The 19,394-nt window shown below is 38.0% G+C and overlaps 1 protein-coding gene across 2 annotated transcripts in view; it reads left to right on the forward strand.

The window, feature by feature from the left end:
* Positions 1-1,116: 1,116 nt before the first annotated feature.
* The window catches only part of GC (GC vitamin D binding protein), a 68,957-nt gene continuing 50,679 nt past the window's right edge, over positions 1,117-19,394 (forward strand). Inside the window, exon 1 of one of the 2 annotated variants that reach the window (XM_023190251.1) lies at positions 1,117-1,295. The gene's annotated coding sequence lies outside the window, so the exon portion shown is untranslated. Of the gene's footprint in view, positions 1,296-5,805; positions 5,922-19,394 lie in introns of those variants that run through there. The other variant, XM_023190253.1, reaches the window with a different exon arrangement.

Consider the following 19,394-nt stretch of genomic DNA (forward strand, 5'->3'; position numbering starts at 1 on the left):
AATAGTGTATATTTATCTTATAATGTTATGTTATATCCCTCAAACATATACAATAAACTTTTTTTTTTTTAAATTTATATGACTGTATCTACTAGATGACTGTGAATACCAGGAAAGTTGTGGTACATACAATTGAGAAGGAAAGGGGTGCCTCCGGTTTCTATAGGTGTAATAAAGAGGTTCCACTGAAACTTTTGCATCAGAAACCAATAATAAATTATTATTTATTAAAATACAATTAATTATTACATAAATAATTATAACATATAATTATTTATTAAAATACAATTACTACCCATTCTATCCCACTAAAATTGTGCTCCATGAAGGCAAATATTTTTGTCTATGTTTTTGTTACTTTAAACACTTAGAACAGTGCCTGGATCAATACAAATTTGCTTGAATGAATAAATGAGTGAATTTATTATTAATGTTAGTCAAATTACTGGAATTAACCAAAAAATAAAGAATATGAAATAAACAATATTACTATACTTACACCACATGACTGTGACTAGGAAGAGTTACATTTGAGAAATGGTGAGGTTTCTTATTTTACTTCTTCCTTTGACTTATGACATCAGTCAACATTTGTAGAATTCAAAGATTTAACTCACTTTTCATAAATAAGTCGTGATTGAGAAAAATGATGTATTAAAAAAATTCGTGTTATATTACATGTAAGTGTTTTGAATTGATTTTTTTATACTTAGCTAGGTGCTTTGAATAAGTTATTCCATTAACCTGTTATCATTAAACCTATTCTATATATAATTGTAGGAGATGGGTCAGAGTGGTGGGAGAAACTATAGGGAAAGGAACAGGCCTTCTGAAAGGTCAGAAGGCTCTGCATAGCTTTGGGGGAGAGTAAGCTGAAGGCAGCTGTTCTCCAACCCTGAGGCAGAGGGCAAGGAGTAGGTACAAGGAAGGGTAGGGGAATTTTTCTTAAATAGGTTTGTTTACTTATGTTGACCAGGAGCTGACCTTTGATCATCCACACTGTGTGACTGCTCCCCGAAAGGGTGAATGATGCTAATTACCCGCAGATTTTGTTTAATCCAGGCTTTCAGCATTATGTCTGTATTGAATAAAAGCGAGCAACTCCAGCTGTTCGGAACTGATCATTCTTTGGCCACTAGTGCCGGGCTGTCCCCTAGCTTCTCTTACACTGCATACTTGTGTCTGAGTACTCCTCTCATCCATCACTCAGTCAGGGTCTGCAGCATGAACCCAGCAGCTGGTGCCCTGTGTGAGGAACTCAGCAACAGATTGTGACAGAACCCTTGAGAACAAAAGTGAAGCAACTGTGCAGTCAATAAGTAATGGGTACCTGCTCGGGATTTCAAAGTTTGAGGGAATTTTCAAGCTAGGGTTTCATCATGGGACAATAGTTATCAGCTCAAGAGCAAATATAAAAGTATTGAAACAGCTGCTTAAAGCTAGCAAAGCCTGGGTTTCCCAGGTTCAATTAAGTGACCTAATGCAAACTGTTTTTTCCCATAACCCATGATTCCGGGAAGAAGACACGCTAAACCTAGAGTTCTGGGAACAAGTGGGGAGAAATCTTAAACAATATCACACACACGGGCAACAGGTCCTAGTAACATCTTTAAGATTATGGATCTTAGGGCTGCTTTGGCCCCGCTCTACACAGAAGAGCCTAAACAGGGAAGGGAGGAGGAATCATCACTTACCTTACTGCCTCCTCCTCCTCCCTCAGCCCCGCTGTTACAGGTAAAGATACCAAAGAGAAAACAGAGGTTTTTCCTGAGTGTCCTCCCCCTATAAATTGGAAAAAAGACAAGGGATACACTACAGTTATGGGTCCCTGTCTTAGGCAAGCAGCATTAGAAGGGTAGCTCTTGGCCTGTCCAGTGATCCAAGATCAACAAGGCAGTTGGGTATATGAACCCATTACTTTCAACACTTTTAAAGAGAAAAAGAAAAGCATTAGAGAAAATGGAGCTGCTAGCCCATTTATGAAAGGATTAATAGAGGCCATAGCAGATAATTTTCATATAACCCCATGGGACCGGTCAGTCCTAGCTAAAACAACTTTAGAGGTCAGTCAATACCTCATCTAGAGGGCAGAATATGATAGGCTGTGCAAACAACAAGCCAACCAGAATCAACTGACTGACAAAACATAAAGGCTGCAATGCTCCAGGGGAGGGGTCCCTTGTTAATATACAATCTCTAATCATGCCCATCCCTGTTAATCTTTGGGAACAGTACCTATTAGCCCAATTGGGGGGTGACTCTGTAGACCCCTTTCTAGTAATGGCCACTGTTGTAATTCCTCCTCTACCCCAACATGGCTCTCTTAAGATCCAATTTGGGTAGAATAGGGGCTGTTAAAGGGAGAGAAATTACAAGCCCATGAATTAATTGAGGAACAATTAAAAGCTGGCCATATACAGCCATCAAACAGCCCTTAGAATTCACCCATTTTTGTCATTCCCCAAAAGTCTGGTAAATGGAGACTTTTGCATGACTTACATGCTATCAATGCTAATTTGCAACCTTTGGGGCCCCTTCAACAAGGGCTCCCTTCCCCTGTGGTGATTCCTTGAGATTAGCCTTATAGTCATTATTGACTTAAAAAACTGTTTTTCTACTATTCCCCTTGACAACAGGACAGAGAAAAATTTGGGTTTCCAATACCAGCTATCAATACTGAAAGTCCAGCTAGCTGATTTCATTGGAAAGTACTTTCTCAAGGAATGCTGAACAGTCCTACCATGTGTCAGTAAATCAGGCTTTTGCTTCCCAGTAGAAAAGAATTTCCTAATATCATCCATTATATGGATGATATCTTACTTGCAGCCCCAATGGAGCTAATACTTTTAAATTTATATGCCTCTGTCAAAAGAAATACACAGTTAAGAGGTTTAATGATAGCACCTGATAAAGAACAGATGTCTTCTCCTTGGAAATATCTTGGATATGTACTAACATCCCAGTCAGTAAAACCTCAAAATGTTAAACTGAACACTGACAACTTACACATCTTAAATAATTATCAAAACTTACTGGGTGATATTAACTGGCTTCACCCGACCTTGAGCATAACTACTAATAAATTACAGAGTCTGTCTTCTATCCTAAAGGGCAATGCAGCCCTGGACTCCCCCCAGTGTTTAACCCCTGCTGCAAAAATGAAAATTGAGGAAATAGAGCAAGTGATTTCTCAGATGAAACTAGATCGCATAGACCCACAATATTCAGTCCAATTGTTGATTTTTCCTACTAAATATTGCCCAAAAAAATTAATAGGGCAAACGGCCCCACAGCTGCACTTCCTAGAATGGGCTCTTTGCACACATACGGGGACTAAAACACTATCTCCCTATGTCCAACTAGTTAGTAAAGTTATCTATATAGGCTGCAAATGATGCAATCAATTGCAAAGTTACGACCCTGATGTCATAAGAATATCCTTAAGTAAAAAACAGTTCGAAGCAGTCTTGCCCCTATCTCTAGACCTTTAGATAGTGCTCTCTGATTATGTGGGCCATATAGAACATGCCCTTCCTGCTGACAAACTACTTTAGTTCTTATCTCAAACAGCTGTAGTTACGCCTGCAAAGGTAGTTTACTCCCCCATACCTAATGCTTTAATGCTTTTCACTGATGGCTCCGGTAAAAATGGAAAAGCAGTTATCTGTTGAAAACCACATAACTGCTTCACTCTATCTGGATTTACTAGCACTCAGAGAGCTGAGGTTGGAGCCCTAATATTGGCCCTGGAAACCTTTCCCGCTCAGCCCATCAATATCATTAATGACTCTGATTACTCCATTTACTCATTGCAGAACCTTGAAACAGCCCTCATTAAGCTCACTCTTGAGCCCACCCTGTGTGCACTTTTTCTTTGACTTCAGCCATTGCTGGATCAATGAACACATCCTATTTTTATCACACACATTAGGGCCCACAGCTCGCTGCCTGGCCCACTGGCTTATGGCAATGATCAAACAGACCTGCAAGTTATAATGTCACTGCTTGACCAAGCCACCCAATCACATCAATTTTTCCACCAAAATTGGAGAAATTTATCTAAACAATTTCAGTTAACCCAAAGACTAGTTAAACAAATTATTTTACAATGCCCAGATTGCCAGCTCACAGGCATATCCCCTTCCTCAACAGGTGTTAACCCTAGGGGACTAGAACCTAATCAGTTATGGCAAACAGATGTTACACACATCCCTGAATTTGGAAAACTAAGATATGTACATGTATCCATTGATACCAATTCCCACCTAATTAGAACTCATGCTCTTCCTGGAGACTCCACCCAATATGTCATTAAACATCTTCTCTCAACTTTTGTGTTTATGGGGTGGCCCACAAAAATTAAAACTGATAGCAGTCTGGGTTATACCAGCTCACCATTTCCACAATTTTGTCACACATGGGACGTCCGACATTCCATTTTAGCACTTTACTAAAATCACTCAAGATATAAAACCTTCAGTGTTATGAAAAGATGTAAATAGTAACCTATGGTGTGGTTCAAATGATTTGCTAACATGGGGAAGAGGATATGCTTGTGTTCACACCCCCTCAGATCCTCTTTGAATTCCAGCACAATGCATCAAACAACACCACGGTGTGGCTGGGACCCAACCCAATACCAAAAATAAAGGAAATAACCCTGCAGGACCCGCAGCCCTGGATGATGTGGCTTCCTTGGACAACACAGGCCCTGGACATGGTGCTGAAGAAGACAATTCAGGAGGCTGAGTGAATCCTACTCCAGACACAGACACCATTCACTCCAGATAATTTGTTCCTTTCTGTGCTTTCTGTTGTACACTGCAACTCTCATAGGGTATTAACCTTTCTTATTCTCTCACTTTGCCTACAACCCGTACCTGCTACTCTCTATTGAGCCCATCTTCTAGATCCCCCTTTCTTCCACCCTGCTACTTGGGCAGATACCCGCTTCCCAGCCTCTAACAATGTGACAGATTGGCTAGGAGGGATCAACACATCCCCATTGGGGTCCCTCATTAACGGCACACATTGGACTGAGGTGCCAAATAACACTACATATTACTCCTTGATGGGAAAATAATATTACTGATTATACTCATGTTTGTCTTATGTTATTTACTAATTCTAAGATGCAAAGCTGGAACACGAGCTGTAACCACTGCACCTGTCAAATCTGTCTCTGCACACATCTTTACTCTTCAATCAACAAAACTTGATGCAAAAAACAGAAAAGGGGGAGATGTAGGAGATTGGTTAGAGTGGTGGGAGAAACTTTAGGGAAAAAGCAGGCCTTCTGAAAGGTCAGAAGGCTCTGCATAGCTTTGGGGGAGAATAAGTTGAAGGCAGCTGTTCTCCAACCCTGAGGCAGAGGGCAAAGAGTAAGTATGAGGACGTTTAGGGGGATTTATCTTAAACAGGCTTGTTTACTTATGCTGACCAGGAGCTGACCTTTGATCATCCACGCTGCATGACTGCTCCCTGAAAGGGGGAACAATAATGCTAATTACCCACAGATTGTGTTTGCTCCAGGTTTTTGGCAGTATGTCTGTATTGAATAAGAGCAAGCACCTCCAGCTGTTCACATATTTGAATACAGATGGTCCAGCTGTTCGGGACTGCTCATTCTTCAGCCACTAATGCCAGGCAGTCCCCTAGCTGCTCTTACACTGCATACCTGTGTCTGACTACTCCTTTCATCCATTGCTCAGCCAGGGTCTGCAGGACATACCCAGCATATAATTAAGGTTATCGGTGGAGCTTGCATACAAACCTTTGTCTAAGATCAAAGTTGATGCTCTTTTCACTGTTCTTTCAAAGAGATTGCTTACTCCACCAGGAGAAAGATACCTACCTATTCTATCACTGGAGATGATCTAGACTAGTCCAACTGGTAGGAAGTGCTGTGGTCTTGGAGTGAGGTACTAGATTCTAATTCCAAATAATTTCAAGTTACCATTGGTAATCTCTAAGCTTCAGTTTCCTTATAAAATAAATTTACAAAGTTCTGACAACCAATACAGAGGATTGCTGTGCAAAGCAAATAAAATTAAAAGTACAGGAAAGTGATTTGACGATTGTCAAGGAATATTGATGTGTATGAGAACTGTTAGTGGTATTAGCTCTCATCTATATTCATTCATATTGTCAAAAGACAGAATATGTTGAGAGCAACGAGTTTATACCAAATTTTCTGAGGAAATTAAATAGAATCCCAAATCTCTGAAGTAAGATCACCAAAAGTAAATAATACATAGAATATCAGAAATAGCCAGTATTTTTACTGCACTATTGTCTTTTGTATTTAATTGGATTCATTTCTCTGACTACATCATCATATAGAACTCACATGGCAATACCTTGAATAAAAAAGAAGTTTGTAAAGTTATTTACCATCATTGATTATGCATTAACTTCTTGTTTAAAATTTTCACATTTGAAGTGAAACTCCTGTGTACTTGCTACCAGGGAATCAACAGAGTTTCAATTTTTTAAAGGAAGTAACTGGATTAGAAATAGAATGAGAATAAAAACAATTTTTCTGTTACTAGAAAACAACTTTCCTTTACTAGCTCTTTTTGTGTTCAGCCAAATCAGAGTACAGGTATGGCATCACACAAAGAGTTTGTTAAATCTTTGGATTCTACAAATGTTGACTGATACAAGTCAGAGGAAGAAGTAAAATAACAAGCCTCACTCTTTTCAAACATAACTTTCCCTAATCCTAGTCATGTGGTAAAAGCATAGCAACACATTATTCATAACATACTCTTTATTATCAGACTGTAAGTTCACCAGATCCCTTTCTTTCTATCTCATTCCCACATTTGAATAGAGACAGTCCCTGACTTATTATATAATGGTTTGACTTACAATTTTTTGACTGTGATGGTGCAAAAGCTATACATACTCAGCATGCTCTTCAGTGTAAGACAGGGTTATGGCTGGATTTAACTCATCATAAATTGATTATATCATTCAGGCAAAAGCACACTTTTGACTTACAATGTTTTCAATTTTTGATGGGGTTATTGGGGTGTAGCCCTACAGTAAGTTGAAAAGTATCTGTATTTCAGATGATTGTTTGACTGAATGGGGTAGCAATTTGACAGCTATCCAATCAATTTAATAAAAAGAATGACTTAATGGCACAAATTAAACTCTGGGATATCAAGAATGAGAAAAGAACCTGATAGTACAAGTGGTTCCTAACTGCAATGGTTCAACTTAATGACTTTTCAACTTTAGGATGGGCTTATCACAGTATTAAATGCATTTTCAACTTATGATATTTTCAACTTATAATGGGTTTATGGGCATGCAGCCCCATTGTAAGTCTAGCAGCATCTATATTGTATACGTTAATTTTTAAAAATTCCCTATTAACATTGCAAGTGCTAATTAGGCTATCTTAAAGATCTTGTTTTTCTCTAAAAGACTGTATTGGCCAAACCTAATCAGTGCAGACATATCTCTGTGCAGACTACCAAATCTCATTTTGCATGTGCATAATCCTAGTAAGTAAATGTCAATACAGAAAAAGAAAAGAATACACAAAAATAATATGAAGTTTAAACCCCAAATAAGCACTGATTGCATTGATTAGAAGCACTAGAGAACCTAATACTATTAAAATAGTGACATTTTAACTGGAATAGATAAAAACAAAATAATTTAAATGATAAATTATGATGCTATTCACATAATGGTTTATATCTGATGTTCAGAGGCCAGATGAATAAAATCTACTATTCAAACAAAGCAAGAAATAATGGGGTTTTAAAGGCTACAGTGAAGTCAATTACTTCAAACAATTCAATATTTTGTTCACTTCCACAAAATTAGAGAACAATTAACCTGGCATTTTCAAACACTTAGTCTTTCCAGTACTAATACTAATTTTTAATCTAAGCATTGTAATTGACTTCCAGGGCAGTCAATAAAAAAAAAAGAAGAAAGAAATGGGAAAAATAGGAAGGAAGGAAAAACAGAAAAAAATTACCATAAAGTTTAGAGAAGTTAAGTAGAAATATTTGAAAAGTGAAGTCCAGTTATTTTTCAATTTTAGAATAAAATATGCCAGTTAAATTTACTCTTAGATAATTGCCTCATTATTATTATTTGTTTTTATAGGCAAAGTTTAGATATATTTTAGGTACTTTAAAATTGTGTGCATGTGGAGTATTTCCTCTTTTAAGTATGTGCCATACTAGAGTTTCTTCCATAAGAAACCATTACGGAGGTACCCGTTTTCATGTATTGGACAGCAGGTGATGTAAGTTTGAGATTTCTGCGAGCAAGGAACTTCATAAAGTGAGCCCTGAAGTTGCCCTGGCTCTCTATTTGTCAAAAATGTCCTGACTCAGTGTACCAAGCTGGAATCCAAGCATAGCACAATGGTCCCACTGAGCTGAGGAGGCAGAGGAGTTTACGGCAGCGAAACCAATGGAATTTTCAGGGCAGAATATTAGAGAAGTCTGCATGGGAGCAGGAAATGCGCTCAGAAGACTATGGAAGACCTAATTTATGACTTTGAGATTGTAGTCATTCTAGCAGGTGTAAAGCAATATCTCATTTTGGTTTTGCTTTGCATTTCTTTACCTCTAATGAGGTCAGACTCTTCCATGTGCCTATTGGATTTGTGTATCTTCCCTAGAGAAATATCTATTTGGATCCTTTGCCCATTTAAAAGTTTGGATTATTTGTCTTTTTTATTGTTGGGTTATAAGAGTTCTCTTCTCTGGATATGAGGTGCTTATCATATATATGATTTGCAAATATTTTCTCTCAATCCATGGGTTGTCATTTCACTTTCTTGATAGTATCCTATGAAGCATAAAGTTTTAATTTTGATGAAGGCCATTTTTCTATTTTATTTGCTGTTCATTCTTTCGGTATCATATTTAAAAATCCATTGCCAAATTTGAGGTCATGAGGAGTACCCCTAATCTTCTAGAATTTAGTTTTCTTAATTGGTTCTAAAAACTTAATAGTGAAATAGAAAGTGTAAAGTGTCTGATCACTAGAGAAATGCAAATCAAAAGCACAATGAGATACCGTCTCATGCCAGTCAGATGGCAATTATTAAAAAGTCAAGAAACAACAGATGCTGGCAAGGCTGTGGAGAAATAGGAACACTTTTACACTGTTGGTGGAAATGTAAATTAGTTCAATCACTATTGAAGACAGTGTGATGATTCCTCAGTGATCTAGAACCAGAAATCCCATTTGACCCAGCAATCCCATTACTGGGTATATACCCAAAGTAATATAAATCATTCTATTATAAAGATATATGCACACATATATTTACTGCAGCACTATTTACGATAGCAAAGACATGGAACCAACCCAAATACCCATCAGTGATAGACTGCATGAAGAAAAGGTGGTACATTTACACCATGGGATACTATGCAGCCATAGAAAGGAATGAGATCATATCCTTTGCAGGGACATATAAGATGCTGGCAGCCATCATCCTCAGAAAACTAACATAGGAACAGAAAACCAAACACTGCATGTTCTCACTAGTAAGTGGGAGCTGAAAAATGAGGACACATGGACTCAGGGAGGGGAACAACACACACCGGGGCCTGCTAGGGAAGATGAGGGGAGGGAGAGCATCAGGACAAATGGCTAAAGCATGCAGGGCTTAATACCTAGATGGCGGGTTGAAAGGTGTAGCAAACCACCATGACACACATTTACCTATATAACAAACCTGCATGTTCTGCACATGTATCCCAGACATTAAAGTAAAATAAAAAAAAAAAGAAAGTGTGGTGTGTCAGCTACAAATCTCCACTAATTGTGTGTTGATTGTTCTATTGTTTTCATCAGTGTCCTGTGACATAAATTGCTTCACACACTAACATAATCAAATTTGGCCTCCTTGGTAGTGATAGCTCCTGAGGCCAGTGTCTGAGATTTGTTCTGACCCCAGGAGGGCTCCTCACAGCTGTATCTATCCCTATTTGTTTCCAGCGATCTAGCTACACTACACACTATGGCTTAGACTATAGCTCCTATGAATCTATCAGTACTGCTCCCCAGTTGGCTTTCACCACAACCTTCACTGCTTTTTTTGTTGTAAATGAAGTCAGTTTCTTTGGGGAGAGATTCAGAGCTCTCTATGCTAGAGTATGCTTCCCCTCCCAGGTAAAATCTTCGAGACGCTGGTCTGGTGCTGTCTGCTGGTGGGCATAATGTCATGCTCTCTCTAAGAGACTCCCTCACTTTAGAGCTGAGTACTCAGTGGAGGGAGGAAGCCGTCAGCCCCAGGTCCCCTTGGCTTACCTCTCTTGACCTAGGACTCCTGTCCACAAACCAAAGCAAGAGCAATCAGGATTTAACTATTCGCAGCAGTGTCATGCCCAAGGTTGAACCTACATCCTGTGAGCTAGGGCTGGACAAAAAAAAAGAGCACTGACTTCTTGGCCACACTCACCAGGAACTTAGCCTCACCAAAAGTAGGTGAGGGCAGGAGAAGAAAAGCTGTCATCTTGCCCATCTTGGGAAGATAGCCCTCCATTGAGAGATGGGGATAAACAGAGTCCTGTTCTCTCAGTTGTATCTGTCTTGCTGAGTTGGGAGGCAAGAAGGGAATGAGTGGATCTTGGTTCAAATATTACAGATTTACTTTTCTTACCAAGCATGGTAGATTTTCTTGAGTAAATGCTTCTTCATTTGCTGTATGCCCCTAGAACCATTTCCAGAGCCTTGAAATGATTCTTTTTAAGAAAATTTTCACCCATTTCACTATAGAACAAGTTCACGAAACTCCTCATGCTGTCATGCTGAAAGGGGGAACTATGGGGGTTCTTTTTGGGGGTAAGGAAAATGTTCTAAAGTTAGACATAGTAATGGTTCCCAAATCTGCAAATACACCAAAACCCATTGAATTTCGTACTTTAAACAAGTGAATGTTTTTGTATTTTAATTATATCTCAGTAATTCTGATTCTTAAAAAATAAAAAAATAAATAAATAAATGAGACTTGCCTAAAAGTGGCTACTAAGGTGTTGAGAATAAAAAAAAGAGAGACTAGAAGTTAAGTGGTACTAAAAGACATTGACACTCCCATCCATCTATAGTGGAAAGACCTCATTATGAGCTTTTTTACACCCAAGTATCCAGCTAAGATGCCAGAAAGACTTGACCTTGGAAGACTATACCTTAATACACTAATAGAGAGAGATTTTGTGTAGACTCACTCTTATAAAGTCTAAAATCCAAGTCCTTACAAGAGCTATAGGAGACTGAGTTTGGAGGATGAGTCCCCCAACTTAGAGGTGCTTGGGAAACATTTTGTGCCCTCCACGAATCCACCCTAAGAAAAGACAAATCTAGCTCACACAGGTTCAGGATGATTAACCAGTAACTGAAGTGCCAATAGAAACAAAAGTCAAAGTTTTACAGTAAAATAACAGAACACAGGAATCTTTGTAATATATCTTTAACAACGTCTATTGTATAGTAAACAAAATTACTGCACTTGTAAAGAAACAAACAAAAAAAGTCACTCATAGTTCAGATAAAAATCAGTCAACAGAAACCAGTTCAGAGATGGTGCAAACACAGTATGTAGTAGACAAAGATTTAAAGCAGCTTTTATTAATAAAATGAAAAGTTTAAAAGATAATATGTTGGAAGAATTAAAAGCAAATATAGTGTTAAGTGAATACATAGGGAATATCAGCAGCAAAATAGGAACTATAAATTAAAATCAAAAGGGAATGCTGAAACGAAAAATACTAAAATAGTCTAATGAAATTGGATATATCAGAAGAGCAATGAACTTGACACTAATGAATAAGAACTATCCCAACTGAAGAACAGAGAAAACAAATGTTGAAGAACTTAAGCAGGCACACATGGAATAATATCAAGCAATCTAACAAAACATTGGGAATATGTGTAACTGAAGTCTTAAAGAGAAGAAAGTGAGAATAGGGCAGGAAAGTCATCTAGAAATAATGGCTGGACATTACACGAATTTGATTTTTAAAAAATCGTTGACTTAGGAGAAGCTCAATGAACTCTTATCAAGACAGATATAAAGAGAATCACACAATCTTCATTCAAGATGGCCAAATAGGAACAGCTCTGGTCTGCAGCTCCTAGCATGATAGATGCAGAAGACAGGTTATTTCTGCATTTCCAGCTGAGATACCTGGTTCATTTCATTGGGACTGGTTGGACAGTGGGTGAAGCCCACGGAGGGTGAGCCAAAGCAGGGAGGGGCATTGTCTCAGCTGAGAAGTGCAAAGGGTCAGGGGATTTCCCTTTCCTAGCCAAAGAAAGCCATGAAAGAATGTACCTGGAGAAAAGGCAGACTTCCGCCCAAATACTGCACTTTTCCCACGGTCTTAGCAACCAGCAGACCAGAAGATTCTCTCCCCTGCTTGGCTTGGCAGGTCCCATGCCCACAGAGCCTTGCTCACTGCTAGCACAGCAGTCTAAGATCAAACTGCGAGGCTGCAGCCGAGCGGGAGGAGGGGCATCCGCCATTGCTGGGGCTTTAGTAGGCAAACAAAGTGGCCAGGAAGACACTAAACTGGGTGAAGCCCACCGCAGTTCAGCAAGGCCTGCTGCCTCTACAGATGCCACCTCTGTGGGCAGGGCATAGCTGAACAAAAGGCAGCAGAAACTTCTGCAGACTTAATGTCCCTGTCTGATAGCCCTGAAGACAGTAGTGGTTCTGCCAGCATGGCATTTGAGCTCTGAGAATGGACAAACTGCCTCCTCAAGTGGGTCCCTGACCCCCATGTAGCCTAACTGGGAGACATCTCACAGTAGGGGCTGACAGACACCTCATACAGGCAGGTACCCCTCTGGGACGAACCTTCCAGAGGAAGGATTAGGCGGCAATATTTGCTGTTCTGCAGCCTCCACTGGTGACACCCAGGCAAACAGGGTCTGGAGTGGACCTCCAGCAAACTCCAACAGACCTGCAGCTGAGGGACATCACTGTTAGAAGGAAAACTAACAAAAAAGAAAGGAATAGTATCAACATCAACAAAAAGGACATTCACACCAAAACCCCATCTGTAGGTTACCAACATCAAAGAACAAAGGAAGACAAAAATCACAAAGATGGGGAGAAACCAGAGCAGAGAAGCTGAAAATTCTAAAAACCAGAGCACCTCTTCTCCTTCAAAGGAGTGCAGCTCCTCTCCAGCAATGGAAAAAAGTTGGACAGAAAATGACTTTGACAAACTGACATAAGTAGGCTTCAGAAGGTCGGTAATAACAAACTTCTCCAAACTAAAGGAGCATGATCTAACCCATCGCAAGGAAGTTAAAACCTTGAAAAAAGGTTTGACGAATGGCTAACTAGAAAAAACAGTGTAAAGAAGACCATAAATGACCTGATGGAGCTGAAAACCATGACAAGAGAACTTCGTGACGCATACACAAGTTTCAATGGCTGATTCAATCAAGAGGAAGAAAGGATATCAGTGAATGAGGATCAAATTAATGAAATAGAGTGAAAAACAAGTTAAGAGAAAAAAAGAGTAAAAAGAAACAAACAAAGCCTCCAAGAAATATGGGACTATGTGAAAAGACCAAATCTACATTTTATTGCTATACCTGAAAGTGACAGGGAAAATGGAATCAAGTGGGAAAACACTCTTAAAGATATTATCCATGAGGACTTACCCAAACTGGCAAGACAGGCCAACATTCAAATTCAGGAAATACAGAGAATATCTCAAAGATACTCCTTGAGAAGAGCAACCCTGTGACACATAATTGTCAGATCCACCAAGGTTGAAATAAAGGAAAAAGTGTTAAGGGCAGCCAGAGAGAAAGGCTGGGTTACCCACAAATGGAAGACCATCACAATAACAGCAGATCCCTCAGAAGAAACCCTACAAGCCAAAGACAGTGGGGGCCAATATTCAACATGCTTAAAGTAAAGAATTTTCAACACAGAATTTCATATTCAGCCAAACTAAGCTTCATAAGTGAAGGAGAAATAAAATCCTTTACAGACAAGCAAATACTGAGAGATTTAGGCCTGCCTTACAAGAGCTCCTGAAGGAAGCACTAAACATGGAAAGGAACAACCAGTACCAGCCACTGCAAAAACATGCCATATTTTAGAGACCATCGATGCTATAAAGAAACTGTATCAATTAACGGGCACAATAACTAGCTAAAATCATAGTGACAAGACCAAATTCACACATAACAATATTAACCTAAAATGTAAATGGGTTAAATGCCCTAATTAAAAGACACAGATTGGCAAATTGGATAAATAGTCAAGAGCCATCAGTGTGCTGTATTCAGGAGACCCATCTCACGTGCAGAGACACACATAGGCTCAAAATAAAGGGATGGAGGAAGATCTACCAAGCTAATGGAAAGCAAAAAAAACTCAGGGGTTGCAATCCTAGTCTCTAAAAAAATAGACTTTAAACCAACAAAGATCAAAGAGACAAAGAAGGACACTACATAATGGTAAAGAGATCAACTCAACAAGAAGAGTTAACTATTATATGTATGTATGAACCCAATACAGGAGCACCGAAATTCAAAAAGCAAGTCCTTAGAGACCTACAAAGAGACTTAGAATCCCACACAGGAATAATGGGAGAATTTAACACGCCACTGTCAATATTTGATAGATCAATGAGACAGAACATTAAGATATCCAGGACTTGAACCCAGCTCTGCACCAAGCACACCTAATAGACATCTACAGAACTCTCCACCCCAAATCAACAGAATATACATTCTTCTCAGCACCACATCACGTTGATTCCAAAACTGACCACATAATTGGAAGAAAAACACTCCTCAGCAAAGGTAAAAGAACAGAAATCACAACAAACCATCTTTCAGACCACAGTACAATCAAATTAGAACTAAGGATGAATAAACTCACTCAACATTGCACAACTACATGGAAACTGAACAACCTTCTCCTTAATGACTACTGGGTAAATAATGAAATGAAGGCAGAAATAAAGATGTTCTTTGAAACCAATGAGAACAAAGACACAATGTACAGAATCTCTGGGACATATTTAAAGCAGGGTGTAGAGGGAAATTTATAGCACTAAATGCCCACAAGAGAAAGCAGGAAAGATATAAAATTGACACCCTAACATCACAATTAAAAGAACTAGAGAAGCAAGAGCAAACACATTCAAAAGCTAGCAGAAGGCAAGAAATAACTAAGATCAGAGCAGAACCCAAGGAGATAGAGACAAAAAAAAAAAATCCTTCAAAAAATCAATGGATCCCGAAGCTAGTGTTTTGAAAAAATCAACAAAATTGATAGACCATTAGCAAGACTAATAAAGAAGAAAAGAGAGAAGAATCAAATAGATGCAGTAAAATATGATAAAGGGGATATCACCACCAATCCCACAGAAATACAAACTACCATCAGAGAATACTATAAACCCCTCTACACAAATAAACTAGAAAAACTTAGTAGAAATGGATAAATTCATTGACACATACACCCTCCCAAGAATAAACCAGGAAGAAATTGAATCCCTGAATAGACCAATAATAGGCTCTGAAATTGAGGCAAAAATTAATAGCCTACCTCCCAAAAAAAAGTCCAGGAACAGACGGATTCACAGCTGAATTCTACCAGATACACAAAGAGGAGCTGATACCATTCCTTCTGAAACTATTCCAATGAATAGAAAAAGAGGGAATCCTCCCTAACTCATTCTATAAGGCCAGCATCATCCTGATACCAAAGCCTGGCAGAGACACAACAAAAAAAGAGAATTTTAGACCAATATCCGTGATGAACAATGATGCAAAAATCCTCAATAAAATACTGGCAAACCAAATCCAGAAGCACATCAAAAAGCTTATCCACCATAATCAAGCCAGCTTCATCCCTGGGATGCAAGGCTAGTTCAACATAGGCAAATCAATAAACGTTATCCATCACATAAATAGATCCAATGACAAAGACCACATGATTATCTCAATAGATGCAGAAAAGACCTTTGACAAAATTCAGCAACCCTTCATGCTAAAAACTCTCAATAAACTAAGTATTGATGGAACCTGTCTCATAACAATAAGATCTATTTATGATAAACCCACAGCCAATATCATACTGAATGGGCAAAAACTGGAAGCATTCCCTTTGAAAACCAGCATAAGAAAAGGATACCCTCTCTCACCACTCCTATTCAACATAGTTTTGGAAGCTCTGGCTGGGGCAATCAGGCAAGAGAAAGACATAAAGGGTATTCAATTAGGAAAAGAGGAAGGCAAATTGCCCCTGTTTGCAGATGACATGATTGTATATTTAGAAAACCCCATCATCTCAGCCCAAAACCTCCTTAAGCTGATAAGCAATTTCAGCAAAGTCTCAGGATACAAAATCAATGGGCAAAAATCACAAGCATTCCTATACACCAGTAATAAACAGAGAGCCAAATCATGAGTGAACTCTCATTCACAATTGCTACAAAGAGAATAAAATACCTAGGAATACAACTGACAAGGGATGTGAAGGACCTCTTCAAGGAGAGATACAAGCCACTGTTGAACAACATAAGAGGACATAAACAAATGGAAGAATATTCTATGTTCATGGATAGGAAGAATCAATAATGTGAAAATGGCCATACTGCCCAATGTAATTTATAGATAGATTCAACGCCATCCCCATCAAGTTACCAATGACTTTCTTCACAGAATTGAAAAAAAAAAAAAAAAAAAAACACTTCAAAGTTCATTTGGAACCAAAAAAGAGCCCATATTGCCAAGACAGTCCTAAGCCAAAAGAACAAAGCTAGAGGCATCATCCTACCTGACTTCAAACTATACTACAAGGCTACAGTAATCAAAACAGCATAATACTGGTACCACAACAGAGATATACACCAATGGAACAGAACAGAGCCCTCAGAAATAACATCACGCATCTACAACCATCAGATCTTTGACAAACCTGACAAAAACAAGAAATAGGGAAAGGATTCCCTAGTTAATAAATGGTACTGGGAAAACTGGCTAGACATATGCAGAAAGCTGAAACTGCATCCCTTCCTTACATCTTTTACAAAAATTAATTCAAGATGGATTAAAGACTTAAATGTTAGACATACAACCATAAAAACCCTTGAAGAAAACCTAGACAATATTATTCAGAACATAGGCATGGGCAAGGACTTCATAACTAAAACACCAAAAGCTATGGCAACAAAAGTCAAAATAGAAAAATGGGATCTAATTAAACTAAAGAGCTTCTGCACAGCCAAAGAAACTACCATCAGAGTGAACAGACAACTTACAGAATGGGAGAAAAATTTTGTAATCTACCCATCTGACAAAGGGCTAATATCCAGAATCTACAAAGAACTTAAACAAATTTACAAGAAATAAAACAAAAAACCCCATCAAAAAGTGGGCAAAGGATATGAACAGACACTTCTCAAAATAACTCATTTATGCAGCCAACACACACAAAAAATGCTCATCATCACTGGTTATCAGAGAAATGCAAATCAAAACCACAATGATATACCATCTTACACCAGTTTAAATGGCGATCATTAAAAAGTCAGACAACAACAGACGCTGGAGAGGATATGCAGAAATAGGAATGCTTTTACATTGTTGGTGGGAGTGTAAATTAGTTCAACCATTTTGGAAGACAGTGGGACAATTCCTCTAGGATCTAGATCTAGAAAGACCATTTGACCCAGCAATCCCATTACTGGGTATATACTGAAAAGATTATAAATCATGCTACTATAGAGACACATGCACACATATGTTTATTGTGGCACTATTCACAATGGCAAAGACTTGGAACCATCCCAAATGTCCATCAATGATAGACTAGATTAAGAAAATGCGGCACATATATATCATGGAATACTATGTAGCCATAAAAAAGGATGAGTTCATGTCCTTTGCGGGACATGGATGAAGCTGGAAACCATCATTCTGAGCAAACTATCATAAGAACAGAAAACCAAACACCACATGTTCTCACTCATAGATGGGAAATGAACAATGAGAACACTTGGACACAGGGCAGGGAACATCACACACCGGGGCCTGTCAGGGAGTAGGGGTTGGGGAAGGGATAGCATTAGGAGAAACACCTAATGACGAGTTGATGGGTGGAGCAAACCAACATGGCACACATATACCTATGTAACAAACCTGCACGTTGTGCACATGTACCCTAGAACTTAAGGTATTAAAAGAAAAAAGAAATACTTAGTTATAAATCCAATGAAATGCATACAAGATCTATGTGAGGGAAACTACAACCTCTGATGAAACAAATCAAAGAAGAACTAAATAATTGGAGAGATATTTTAAGTTCATAGATAGGAAGATTCGGTACTGTCAAGGTTTGCATTCTTTCCAACTTGATCTATAGCTTTAATGCAATCCCTATAAAAATCCCAGCAATTAAAAAAAGAGAATCATATGGTGCGTATGCTAGGATAATCATTGAAAAACAAAGGTAAAGTAATCATCTTAAAAGCAACCAGAGGAAAAAAAATACTACATACATGAGAGCAATGAAAAGAATGACTGCCAACCCCTTATCAAAAGATAATGAAAAATCATGTTTATAGTGCTAAAAAACTTTTAAGCAAAAAGAATAGCTTTGAAAGAAAAGTTTATGAAGACTGAACAAACAAAAAGTATTTTAAAAATAGTACGAGCAATGGGATTGGTAAATGATACACTGTTGTAAGCTTTTTAAATGTAGGAAATGTGATACAAAAATATGATGTATGAGGTGTGAAAAAGTGAAGAAAATACTGTCAGGTATAAAATAGAAAGTGAAAAGTGTAAGATGAAAAACCAATAAACTTGGACATTTTAAAGACAAATATTATTAGCCCTAGAGAAACCATTACAATTTAACAAAATTAATAGCTTAAAATCACAAATATTAAAATAAAACAATAAAATATTCAACTGAGACAAAAAAGTCAGAAAATGAACAAAAAGGGAACAAAATACAGAAGAAAAAAGTGGAAAGCAAACATGAAAAACTAATAAGAATGTACATTCAAACCCAATCATAGCAATAAGAACATTAAACATAAATGAACTAAACACTCCAAGATTATGTCTTGATAAAACAAGCAAGATGTTTGAATGGTTCTTTTCAAGAGATTCACTTTAAACACAAAGACACAACTAGATTGAAAGTAAAAATATATAAAAAGATGTACCATTTAATCACGAAGTATAAGAAAGTTGTCATGGCTATATTATTACGTTGGTGTAAAAGTTTTTGGTTGGTGAAAAATGGTTTTTGCCATTGAAAGTAAAAGTAGAGACAACTACTAAATAAAAACATGACTTTTAAATGCAAAAACCACAATTACTTTTGCACCCACCTAATAGTATTAGACAAAATAGAT

This window comes from Piliocolobus tephrosceles, chromosome 3 (assembly GCF_002776525.5).
Source record: "Piliocolobus tephrosceles isolate RC106 chromosome 3, ASM277652v3, whole genome shotgun sequence".
Classification (NCBI taxonomy): Eukaryota; Metazoa; Chordata; class Mammalia; order Primates; family Cercopithecidae; genus Piliocolobus; species Piliocolobus tephrosceles.